The following is a 14291-nucleotide window of genomic DNA, read 5'->3' as shown; positions in this document are numbered from 1 at the left end:
GGAGCGCTCCCTAATAAAGCTCACTTGAAGCTTTCCTTTGTTTCGCGGTGCCGTTTTGTTAAGATCCGACCTTACAATGGCTGTAGAGGAAGGTGTGGGGAGGGACACAGTCCTATGCTGGGGAGCAAAACCAGAGATCTGAGAGCCCAGTAAGGCAGTAGAGCACTCTCCAAAACTGTGGGCACAAAGGGGCTAGAGTATGCACTGCATCATATGAGAGACTCCAGGGAAATAGACTTCAGCTGAGGGGGTGGGGAGGAAGATGATCAAGTGAGGAAACAAAACCCAGAGAGCACAGGGGAGCTGGCTTTAAATATTTGGAGGACCAGCTGCTGTGTGTAAGTGGAATTAACTCTGGGGAGGTAACCTACTATTAACATATATATTTTAAAGAGATTTTAAAGGGGAGGCAAATTTGGTTGAGCAGAAGGAAGCTCCTGCAAACAAAGTTGTTCAAACTGGAGATTGTAGTTGTAAGTTTCCTCCTCACCTGGAGCATTCAGCAACAGGCTTCATGACCACCTGCCAGGAATGACGGAGGAGACAGTGAACATGTGGACTGGGTAGTGGATCAAAGGAGGACCATCTGCTCTAAGTTTATTTTTAACCACACTTTCTATGATTCCATGAAATGGACACCAGCAACTTTAGCTGGGAGGTAAGGGAAAGGAGCCAGGACAACAGACATGGGCAAACATGAAAGAGATAAGAATACTAAAGGCGGGAAGCTTCATTTCTATCAATCCTAGACTGCTACCCGCGACTGGATTTGCTCAGAATTTTGTGTAATGGCATTCTTCTGAGAAAAGGAAGAATTCAGTGTTGCTTTCTCTTTCTCAGGAATTGCATTTCTGCCTAACAAATTGTCAGCCTGATTATTAGGTTGTAAATATGTTTCTACTTGTATTGTGAAGTAAAGGTACATTCTGATGGATGTCAGTAATGAAAGGAATATATTGGCCCCAAAACAACTCCAGGCTGCTGGGAGGAATGGAATCTGAGAAAATGTGGGTGGCCACTGCCGATTTGGAAAGAAATAAAACACCTTCAGAATCCTTGGGATCTGGCCTTTGGATAGCTGTCAAAATTATACCTTTGAAATGCAAGGACTCTATCAGGGTTTTAGTTTTGCTCGCTTTCAACCACTGCAACAAAAAAATTAAGACAATGCATTCCTGTATTGAAAGGCTATAATTTGCATAGTATTGTCTGGCACTTTTGATACTGCAGTGACAGTAAAACCACATTCATGTGTAAATGTGGTTGCACACACACACACCCAGAATGCTTTCCACATTGGGGACACGTGTACTTGTGTTCTGCCTAGTAAGTGACTACATGTTTTGAGGGTTTGTCTGGTTGGCAGTTCAGTCTCTATGCTTTGTTGAGTACACATTTCCTTTGTTCACCACGTGCCACATATTTCTGATTACAGTATGAAACATAGGCTGCAAAACAAAACAGAAATCCCTGCAAATGCTTATACCATATGACCTGAGGCCATGCTAAAGCATAGTTTTATTAAAATTTCCTCTGCCTTCTTCTTTTGTGGTTTTAGAATCACAGCTTGCCACTAAGTAATTAACTCAGAAGTCCTCTTGTAATCTGTCCTCCTTTTTCTGGATCAGGAGAAATGAATTATATCCAGTATGGTTGTAATTGCAGCTAACTTGTATGTCGGAAAGCCTTTGCTGTGATCTCACCTCATGGTAATTGACAAGTAAAAAGATGCCAAAAAAAGTGGTACTCAGATTTCACGGCAATATCAATGCCCCCAACTAGGTTTACTGGCCATGAAATAAATGAGTACCTAGAGCTGTAGTGAAGATTAAATATAATATATATAAAGTACTTTTGTGCTTGGCACATAATAGACACTCAATAAAAGGTTTATTGTTAAAACCAACAACTGGGTTAGGTGTCCTTGTTTTACACGTTCATGGACTTCATCTCTATCACAGAGCTCATCACACTAATATGTTTTTCTGTTTACTTATCTGTCTCCCCATGCAACTAGACTTCATGTCTTTATCCCAAGCACATAAATCAATGTAATTTGTTGAGTTACAAAATGTAACTCAAGTGTTCTAACACTTGCCTTTGGACTTTTTTTTTTTTTTGCGGTACGCAGGCCTCTCACTGTTGTGGCCTCTCCCGTTGCGGAGCACAGGCTCCGGACGCGCAGGCTCAGCGGCCGTGGCTCACGGGCCCAGCCGCTCCACGGCATGTGGGATCTTCCTGGACCGGGGCACGAACCCGTGTCCCCTGCATTGGCAGGCGGACTCTCAACCACTGCGCCACCAGGGAAGCCCTGCCTTTGGACTTTTAATCAGCTATGCCACTGCCATCAAACTCTATTGTCTTCCAAAAGATTAGCATTTTTCTTGATCACATTGTCTGGTCTTCTACTGGTGCACTCTAAACATAAACCAAAGTTTTCAAAATGTATTTGGATATAACTGAACTCTTGGATCTCTCACATATATTAATGAAGTAAAGATTCAAAGATCGATTATTCTGGAACTCACAGTACAGTTCTGCAATGTATGAAGTATACTGTAGTTGCCCATGTATATTGAGACAACCATTACATCAAACCCCTGAACCAGAGAACAAAGACTATGAATGAGAGACTTCTCTGATGGTCAGGTCTGGAGAGACCTTGGAGACAAAATTCATAAATCCACAGAGACTGGAAAACAGCTTATAGGGAAACTAAGACCAAAGCCAGAGACTCCTTAACCTACTTCTAGTTACTATACATAACCCAGGGGCAATAAATAAATTTCTCTGTTAAAGTACCATTCTTAGGGTGTTAGAGAGCTCAAGTGTGTCTGGAAAAGCCTTGATGGCTCTACCATTTGCAAAGCCCACAACTCTTTCAGCTCTTCCCAAAAGCAATGTGGAAAGTGAGTGTCATTCAGAGAGGATGAAGACTGCAGAGCTTTATTAGATGAAAATGCCAACTCTAATTTCCCGAAATACAAATAGAGAAGAGTAAAATCTCATTAAATGTGACAGATTCAGTATGCAATGGTGTCGAAGCAGGTGGGGGGAAGGGTGTGATCGGGGCCACAAAAGATCCTGGTTATGCCTATGAAACCCCAATTCCACTTAGCTCACGTGCCATTAAAGAACTCTAAATGAAAAATGTATATTTTCTCCAAGTGTAAGAACTGAACCCAAATTCTTGGGCCACAGGTTTCTTATTGATATCAGATAAGAACCATCACTCTTTTTGATAATAATACCATGGTTTCCTTACTGCCACCCACAGCCCTGCCTTAGCAGAAAGACAAACTCGATCCAACATGCCCAGTACTATTACCCAAGTCCTGATTCATAAATAGAACTAGGCAGGAAGAATTTTGTTTGTTTGTGGACTAACACAAATGTAACATGAACATCGAAAACATTTCTAAGTTGAAAGTGCCCCTAACATTTTTTTTAAAAAATCAAAACACCTATACAATTTATATTCAGTTAGTCATGTGCTATTTGCCTGTCACAAAAAGGAGATTGTGTTCTCAAAATGTAATTTCCAGAGGATTACAAAGTGTGGCAAGATGCCAGTCACTGAGTCGTTTTCTCAGTAACCAGTAGCAGGCTCGAGATTTTTAATGGAAAATTCTGCTTCCGAAGGCCAGTCACCTACCCCACAGAAAAACCTGCGACAGAGGATAAACCAACTCAGTAGATTAGTGAAGCCTGTCTAAAAGGGGTTGAAATTTGCCTGTGTATCAAAATCTTGATAATAATGTTCTTCCACATTCTTCTCACAGGATTGAGGGAACCCTCTACCTTTCTCTGGCCAAGTGGGGTTAGACCATAAAACTCAAACCATTAGGTGGGGCTGGTGGAGGTGGGAGGAGGGAGTAGAAATGTACTTTTGGAGCAATGTTTAGTTATTTACCCCTAAAGCAACAAACTGGCATCAGAGTATAATGATGATCAACAATTCTCAATAAATACCCTCTAGGGCTTCCCTGGTGGCGCAGTGGTTGAGAGTCCGCCTGCCGATGCAGGGGACACGGGTTCGTGCCCTGGTCCGGGAAAATCCCACATGCCGCAGAGCGGCTGGGCCCGTGAGCCATGGCCGCTGAGCCTGTGCGTCCGGAGCCCGTGCTCCACAACGGGAGAGGCCACAACAGTGAGAGGCCCACGTACCGCAATCAATCAATCAATCAATACCCTCTAGACCTTTTCTTCTCTTTTAAGCCATAGGTAACTCTCTGAGGAACTCATTTTTCAGTAGTATGTTAAAAAAAACAAAGATAGTAGGAAAGGTATGTGACCAAAAGCAATTAGAAGAGGAAGTCACAGATTTGGAACAGTGTCAAAAAATAGTTTACTTTCAGAATTAACCAAATTGAAAATTAAGGAAAACACCAAAGATATATACATGGAAAAATTTTTACTCAAGCACAAAGAATGAAGAGCAATAAATCTGTTCTTGAGAAGGCAGCTGTAGGATGGTTACAGGAGAGTATTAAAAAGAAGTTGATGAACATCTATCTTGCTTCTCTTTTATCTTTGAGAAGGATGATCTTGAAACGTAAAAGGATAGCATGAATAAGGATAGCTAGAGAAAAGAAGACCATGGCAGATGGGGGACATTTTAAGGGAATCCTTAACTCCAGTGAATATCTCCCTATGATTAGGAATGATCGCCCAACTCCAGTTAGTGACTTTGGAAGTACAGAGCATCCTAAGGCAGGTTCCCCAGAAGCAGATGCAAAGACCAGGATTTCAGTACAAGTGGTTTATTTGGGAGGTGACGCCAGAAAGCAAGAGCCAGGTAAGGAAGTAAGAAAGAGAGACAGAAAAGAGAAAGAAGATAATACAGGATGGGTACTGAGCAGGCAATCTCTATAGGCGACTGCGGTTCCATTCTGCCAGTGAAAATGCCAAGTAGTCCTATCCAAGGTACAAGGAAGTTACGACATTTTCTCCAACTCTGAAAGTTCCTTCTAGGTCATTAACTCTCCACCATTCCAACCTTTCCCAACACTGCTTAAGAGGAAACCTAGGGTAGGGGAGTCATATGTGCTGTGGTAGGACTGACTCTATAGGCATGTCAGGAATGGTGAGATTTAGGGGGGTTAGCTCTACAACTAGTGGAGAGGAGGAAATAGGCAAGAAACTGGTGATAAAGCAACGTAGAACTGATTTTCAAAATGAAAAATCCTGTAACCAACCTTGGAGATCTTGACGTGATTATAGGGGCAATAAACATACATCACAGGGATAGTTTGTAGTACCTAAAAGAAGCAGTAGAAGTGATGGGAACTCACTTTAACTTCGTATCTCTTTTTTAACAGGGTCACTAGATTGGGAAATGAGGGAAATATGAAATATATATATATACAGTATATATATATATATATATATATATATATATATATATATATATATATATACAATATATATATACAGATCTAGTTTATTCGGATAGCATGAAATTGACCAAGCTCAACCACAAGTTGGCATAAGCAAATGGCCGACTCAGCATCAGGTTGCATAACTTCAGAGAATGCAATTTGGAACCCCCCATAGTATTCTGGGAGAATGTTGCCGCCTGGAACAGAATATAGAATGGAATGTGACTACTACCTTCAGCCATGGTGCAGACCACCGACAGAGAACACAAAAGGATATTCAACATCCAGAGAAGGCTTCCACCCCTCCCTCTGAGAGGCTGGCAAGTCTACGGCAGGAGAGCCAAACAAGCTGACCAATGTTCTGCAGGAGAGCCAAACAAGCTGACCAATGTTCTTCAAGTTTATGCAGCTCCTCTTGAAAACCCTTTAAGTGTACAAGACAGGTTGGATGCTCTTCAACGTAACAAAATGTATCTGACAAATACAACCTGTTTATGCCCACGGACACCCATGGATATTAATCTACAGAAGAAATCTTTATGGAATGCCAAAAGGCTCCTACCAAAATTTTTATTAATAACCTGGGCGTCTCTCTATTTATATTTTCTCTTTCTTTCATACACACGCACACACACACACACACACACACACACACACACACACACACAGTATACTCACTCACCTGAAGCTACATGATATCATATTTGTGGATCAATACATTTGGGAATTGTGATAGATACTGTGGGTTAAGCTTCTCAATCTCCATTTCACCTTCCTTCGGGTTGAAGATGATAGAGAGCTGAAACAAACAAAACACCTCTTGTAACTAGGATTCTGGATGCAAATTGCATTCCAACAATTAGAGGATCTCGTGTGGAATCTGGAAGGTGGAAATGAGGCAGATCCCATTTTTCTGCCCGTTTTTGCTATTTCTATGCCATGAGAGGCTGTGGAGATGCAAGGTTTTCTGAAGCAGTGTTACAGCCTCTCTATTAAGGTGTCAGGAGTTGCAATGGCAGCAGAGATGCTAGCATCTTCATTCCTGGATCACAGCTAGGACTCTGTGCTTTGAACTCATAACTTCAGAAGTGGCATTGGAGGTAGTAGCAAATCCGTTGGGTCAGCTGTGTATCGTTCATGGAGTAATTTCTGAAGATTCAGCTTAGAATCCATTCTTTCACTCCTTCCAATGATTTTCCAAGGCCCTAATTGTATGCATTAAATTCCTTCCTGCTGAAATACCTAGAGAAATTTCTATCTCCTGCATTGGATACTGACTGCCATAGAAGGGTTGATAAATATGTTGAATGATATAATTAGGGTGAAAGGCAAATATAACATGATACATTTGAATATGGATAAATGTAAAAGTTCAATACTTAGGTCCAAAAAGCAATTGCACATCCACAGGCTAGAGGAATTATAATTTAGCAGCTCCACCTAAGATAAAGTTTAGAGAAAGGCCACCAAAAATGCTACTATGGTATCCAGAAAAAACCAAAGTTATAGACATACTCTATTGGTCTATTCTGGTTAGACCACACTTATAGAATAGTGATTAATCCTAGGCATTGTGCTTTAGAAGGGATATAGCCAAAATGAAGATCCTTCAAGGAAGAGTAAATAGAATCAAGAAAGACCTGAATCTATGTCACAGGAACAATGTTTAAAAAACATGAGAGGGGCTTCCCTGGTGGCGCAGTGGTTGAGAATCTGCGCGCTAATGCAGGGGACACAGGTTCGAGCCCTGGTCTGGGAAGATCCCACATGCCATGGAGCGACTAGGCCCATGAGCCACAACTACTGAGCCTGCGCGTCTGGAGCCTGTGCTCCTCAACAAGAGAGGCCACAACAGTGAGAGGCCCGCACACCGCGATGAAGAGTGGCCCCCACTTGCCACAACTAGAGAAAGCCCTCGCACAGAAACGAAGACCCAACACAGCCAAAAATAAAAATAAATAAATTAAAAGAAAAAAAAAAAAAAACCATGGGAGAAGTGTACCTTGAAGACTAGGAGAGATTCAAGGTGGTGGACCATGACAGTCATCTTTAAATACTTACATGGTTTTCTTGTAGAAGATTCATTAGATTTGTTCTGTACATTTCAATGGTTTGGAACCAGGACCAATCGAAGGGAGAAAAAGGGAGGCAAAGATGGAAGCTCTTTAGTTAGAGATGTCAGAATATGGGAGGAGTACTTTGGGAGGCAATAAATGTTCCAACGTTTGAAGTGTTCAAAAATAACCTGAAGACTCACTTGATGGGGTGACTGTAGGACATGCTCAGGCACCAAACGAGTTGCTGCTCCAAGAAGGTAACCTTTGAAGCTAATTCCAAATCCAAGAATTTTTTTATAGCAAAATTTTTACAAGGCTAGTTGGATATTCCCAGAAAATTCATATATTATCCACTATTCTCAGAGATACAAATAACACATGCACACACACTCTGAACAGTTGTAGAAGGTAGACGAAGGAGCCCAGCATTTGGAATTAGATAGGGGGGGCCTCAAATCTTGGCTCCATGGCATGCTAGTTGGATGACCTTGAGCAATTTAAGTGATTTCTGGTACTCTGTTTCCTTATTGATGAAGAATGATACCTATCACTTTGTTATGAGATTCAGAAAATATATGCTCTAAACCAGATAGATAGAATTATTACCAAAAAAAAGTCATCTTCTAATACTTTTAAACTCTTTTCCTTAATTTTTAACTCTTCCAAAGTGCTAGATTGGAATGGATGAACAAAACTTTTATATCTATTCTAAATTGAGGTCCCCCCCCCCAGATTTATAACTTTTCTATAGAGTAGGCAGTTGAGCACAACAGTTAATAGTAAAGGCTCATGAGTCCAGCTGATCTGGGTTTAAATCCTAGCTCAGCCTCTTCTAACCACCTGACTAAAAACATCGTCTGTAAACAACTGGGAACTTTCAGTTCTCTTATCTATAAAATGGGGCCAATAAAAATAGATTATAAGGTTTGGTAAGGATAGCATCAAATAATGCAAGTACAGCAACTTGCCCAGTGTCTAGCTCACAGTGGGTGCTTAATAGCCATTCTCTAATAATAATAATTATGGTAAATAATAGTGATGGTAATGATGACGGCACAAGCTATAGGGAGCATCAACCTAAAACATTAATGCTATTGACTTTATCTTTCAGTACTTACATCCTGGATGTATTATATCGAAAGCATTTCTTGTTATGAGGTTATTTAGATATTTACACTTTTTTTTAGAGTTACATCATACTTTACTCTGACTTCTAATTGCCTTCACTGTTCATGAAGGTGTCAAAGACATATAGTCATAACTTAACCTAGCATGTCCATTGGCTACAGACCTATCTGGGTGGCCAGAATATCAGGGAGGCTAGGAAAACACTACTTCTTACTGGCAGCATTAACACAATAAACCTCCCAGGGGAACAATAAAAATGCAGTAGACAGCAGTCTTAATGAGGATATGCTCAGAGCACACTGAAATCTTATAATGTGCTCAGTGCCCTGTGGAATCCATAGGAATTTGATTAAGCAACATTACATTTCAGTTTCTTAAAATATTAGCAATACGATTTGCAATAGCTGTTTCCTATTTTAGTCGATGGCCTTGTAAATTACAAGCGTTATTATGGCATTGTTTATAAATCAGAGATGTCACCACATTTCAGTTGCTGGCAGATGCAAATGAAGTTTGCCGTTGTTAATACAGCACATACCAAATTTTTCCTTAAGGTTCTTAATCAGAGTGTTACATATATCAGGACACATGAGAAGCCTATTTCTGTAGAACAATTTAAGCGGCAATGTCTACTCTATCATTATGACATTTAAATGAATCTGCATTTCTTTCCCTCAAAAAAAAAAAAAAAAAGCCAAATTTCAACTATGCCCCATAGTTTTTTTTTGTTTTTTTGGGTTTTTTTTGCTGTACGCGGGCCTCTCACTGTTGTGGCCTCTCCCGTTGCGGTGCACAGGCTCCGGACGTGCAGGCGCAGCGGCCATGGCTCACGGGCCCAGCCGCTCTGCGGCATGTGGGATCTTCCCGGACCGGGGCACGAACCCGTGTCCCCTACATCAGCAAGCGGACTCTCAACAATTGCACCACCAGGGAAGCCCTGCCCCATAGTTTTCTCTTCACCAAATCCGAAAGCCCCCAATATTGGGATGGCCCTACTAACTTTTAAATTAGAACAGCCAAGAAGAAGTATGAGAAATGCGTTAGTCACTTCAAGAACTCCCAGATGGATTCAGGAGAAGATGGCGGAAGAGTAGGACGCGGAGCTCACCTTCTCCCCACAGATACATCAGAAATACATGTACACGTGGAACAGCTCCTATAGAACACCCACTGAATGCTGGCAGAAGACTTCAGACCTCCCAAAAGGCAAGAAACTCCCCACGTACCTGGGTAGGACAAAAGAAAAAAAGAAAAAACAGAGACAAAAGAATAGGGACGGGACCTGCACCAGTGGGAGGGAGCTGTGAAGGAGGAAAGACTGCGGGTGGCGGAGGGGGGAACCTTTGGACCCGTGGAGGAGAGCGCAGCAACAGGGGTGCCGAGGGCAAAGAGGAGAGATTTCCCTCACAGAGGATCGGTGCCGACCTGCACTCACCAGCCCGAGAGGCTTGTCTGCTCCCCCGCCGGGGCGGGGGGGGCTGGGAACTGAGGCTCAGGCGGAGGTCAGAGCACAGGGAGAGGACTGGGGTTGGCGGTGTGAATACAGCCTGAAGGGGTTAGTGCGCCATGGCTAGCCGGGAGAGTCCGGGGAAAAGTCTGGACCTGCCAAAGAGGCAAGAGACGTTTTCATGCCTCTTTGTTACCTGGTGGGCTAGGAGAGGGGATTAAGAGCGCCGCTTAGAGGGTGGGGGGTGGGGGGACGCAAGAGGGAAGAGATATGGGAACGTATGTATATGTATAACAGATTCACTTTGTAATAAAGCAGAAACTAACACACCATTGTAAAGCAATTATACTCCAATAAAGATGTTAAAAAAAAAAAAACAAAAGAGCGCCACTTAAAGGAGCTCCAGACACGGGCGCGAGCCGCGGCTATCAGCCCGGATCCCAGAGACGGTCATGAGACGGTAAGGCTGCTGCTGCCGCCACCAAGAAGCCTGTGTGCGAGCACAGGTCACTATACACACCTCCCCTCCCGGGGAGCCTGTGCAGCCCGCCACTGCCAGGGCCCCGTGATCCAGGGACAACTTACCCGGGAGAAGGCACGGCGCGCCTCAGGCTGGTGCAACGTCACTCCGGCCTCTGCCGCCGCAGGGTCACCCGATATCCGTACCCCTCCCTCATCCCCGGCCTGAGTGAGCCAGAGCCCCCAAATCAGCGTCTCCTTTAACCCCGTCCTGTCTGAGCGAAGAACAGACGCCCTCAGGCGACCTACACGCAGAGGCGGGGCCAAATCCAAAGCTGAGACCCTGGAAGCTGTGAGAACAAAGAAGAGAAAGGGAAATTTCTCCCAGCAGCCTCAGGAGCAGGGGATTAAATCTCCACAATCAACTTGATATACCTGCATCTGTGGAATACCTGAATAGACAACAAATCATCCCAAATTGAGGAGGTGGACTTTGGGAGCAAGATAGATTATTTTCTCCACTTTTCCTCTTTTTGTGACTGTGTATGTGTATGCTTCTGTGTGAGAATCTGTCTGTATAGCTTTCCTTTCACCATTTGTCCTAGGGTTCTGTCCATCCATTTTGTTTGTTTGTTTGTTTGTTTTTTGCTTTTTGTTTTACTTTAAAAATTTTTTTTCTTAATAATTATTCTTTATTTTAATTATTTTATTATTTTTCTTTCTTTCTCTCTTTCTTTCTTTCTTTCTTTCTTTCTTTCTTCCTTTCTTTCTCTTCTTTCTCCCTTTTATTCTGAGCCGTGTGAAGGACACTCTCTTGGTGCTCTGTGCCACTGAGGTGGGAGAGCCAACTTCAGGACACTGGTCCACAAGAGACCTCCCATCTCCACATAATATCAAACAGCGAAAATCTCCCAGAGATCTCTGTCTCAACGCCAACACCTACCTTCACTCAACGACCAGCAAGCTACAGTGCTGGACACCCTATGCCAAACAACTAGCAAGGCAGGAACACAGACCCATCCATTAGCAGAGAGGCTGCCTAAAATCATAATAAGGCCACAGACACCCCAAAACACACCACCAGACGTGGACCTGCCCACCAGAGAGACAAGATCCAGGCTCATCCACCAGAAAACCTACACAACCCACTGAAGAAACCTTAGCCTCTGGGGACAGACACCAAAAACAATGGGAACTATGAACGTGCAGCCTGCGAAAAGGAGACCCCAAACACAGTAAGATAAGCAAAATGAAAAGACAGAAAAACACACAGCAGATGAAGAAGCAAGGTAAAAACCCAACAGACCTAACAAATGAAGAGGAAATAGGCGGTCTACCGGAAAAAGAATTCAGAATAATGATAGTAAAGATGACATAAAATCTTGGAAATAGAATAGACAAAATGCAAGAAACATTTAACAAGGACCTAGAAGAACTAAAGAGGAAACAAGCAATGATGAACAACACAAGAAGTGAAATTAAAAATATTCTAGAAGGGATCAATAGCAGAAAAACTGAGGCAGAAGAACAGATAAGTGACCTGGAAGATACAATAGTGGAAATAACTACTGCAGAGCAGAATAAAGAAAAAAGAATGAAAAGAACGGAGGACAGTCTCAGAGACCTCTGGGACAACATTAAACACAACAACATTCGAATTATAGGGGTCCCAGAAGAAGAAGAGAAAAAGAAAGGGACTGAGAAAATATTTGAAGACATTATAGTTGAAAACTTCCCTGATATGGGAAAGGAAATAGTTAATCAAGTCCAGGAAGCACAGAGAGACCCATACAGGATAAATCCAAGGAGAAACACACCAAGACACATATTAAACTATCAAAAATTAAATACAAAGAAAACATATTAAAAGCAGCAAGGGAAAAACAACAAATAACAAATAGCCCATAAGGTTAACATCTGATCTTTCAGCAGAAACTCTGCAAGCCAGAAGGGAGTAGCAGGACATATTTAAACTGATGAAGGAGAAAAACCTACAACCAAGATTACTCTACCCAGCAAGGATCTCAGATTTGATGGAGAAATTAAAACCTTTACAGACAAGCAAAACCTGAGAGAGTTCAGCACCACCAAACCAGCTTTACAACAACTGCTAAAGGAACTTCTCTAGGCAAGAAACACAAGAGAAGGAAAAGACCTATAATAACAAACCCAAAACAATTAAGAAAATGGGAATAGGAACATACATATCGATAACTACCTTAAATGTAAATGGATTAAATGCTCCCACCAAAAGACACAGACTGGCTGAATGGATACAAAAATAAGACCCATATATATGCTGTCTACAAGAGACCCACTTCAGACCTAGGGACACATACAGACTGAAAGTGAGGGGATGGAAAAAGATATTCCATGCAAATGGAAACCATAAGAAACCTGGAGTAGCAATTCTCATATCAGACAAAGTAGACTTTAAAATAAAGACTATTACAAGAGACAAAGAAGGACACTACATAATGATCAAGGGATTGATCCAAGAAGAAGATATAACAATTGTAAATATTTATGCACCCAACATAGGAGCACCTCAATACATAAGGCAAATACTAACAGCCATAAAAGGGGAAATCGACAGTAACACATTCATAGTAGGGGACTGTAACACCCCACTTTCACCAATGGACAGATCATCCAAAATGAAAATAAATAAGGAAACACAAGCTTCAAATGATACATTAAACAAGATGGACTTAATTGATATTTATAGGACATTCCATCCAAAAACAACAGAATACACATTTTTCTCAAGTGCTCATGGAACATTCTCCAGGATAGTTCATATCTTGGGTCACAAATCTAGCCTTGGTAAATTTAAGAAAATTGAAATTGTATCAAGTATCTTTTCCGACCACAACGCTATAAGATTAGATATCAATTACAGGAAAAGATCTGTAAAACATACAAACACATGGAGGCTAAACAATACATTACTTAATAATGCAGTGATCAGTGAAGAAATCAAAGAGGAAATCAAAAAATACCTAGAAAGAAATGACAATGGAGACACGATGACCCAAAATCTATGGGATGGAGCAAAAGCAGTTCTAAGAGGAAAGTTTATAGCAAAACAATCCTACCTTAAGAAACAGGAAACATCTCGAATAAACAACCTAACCTTGCACCTAAAGCAATTACAGAAAGAAGAACAAAAAACCCCAAAGTTAGCAGAAGGAAAGAAATCATAATCATCAGATCAGAAATAAATGAAAAAGAAATGAAGGAAACGATAGCAAAGATCAATAAAACTAAAAGCTGGTTCTTTGAGAAGAGAAGCAAAATTGATAAACCATTAGCCAGACTCATCAAGAAAAAAAGGGAGAAGACTCAAATCAATAGAATTAGAACTGAAAAAGGAGAAGTAACAACTGACCCTGCAGAAATACAAAAGATCATGAGAGATTACTACAAGCAACTCTATGCCAATAAAATGGACAACCTGGAAGAAATGGACAAATTCTTAGAAATGCACAACCTGCTGAGACTGAACCAGGAGGAAATAGAAAATATGAACAGACCAATCATAAGCTCTGAAATTGAAACTGTGATTAAAATTCTTGCAACAAACAAAAGCCCAGGACCAGATGGCTTCACAGGTGAATTCTATCAAACATTTAGAGAAGAGCTAACACCTATCCTTCTCAAACTCTTCCAAAACATAGCAGAGGGAAGAACACTCACAAACTCATTCTATGAGGCCACCATCACCCTGATACCAAAACCAGAAAAGGATGTCACAAAGAAAGAAAACTACAGGGCAATATCACTGATGAACATAGATGCAAAAATCCTCAACAAATA

Source organism: Monodon monoceros, unplaced genomic scaffold (assembly GCF_005190385.1).
Source record: "Monodon monoceros isolate NGI ecotype Baffin Bay Population unplaced genomic scaffold, NGI_Narwhal_1 Super_Scaffold_21, whole genome shotgun sequence".
Classification (NCBI taxonomy): Eukaryota; Metazoa; Chordata; class Mammalia; order Artiodactyla; family Monodontidae; genus Monodon; species Monodon monoceros.
Note: the sequence above shows the minus strand (reverse complement) of the source record.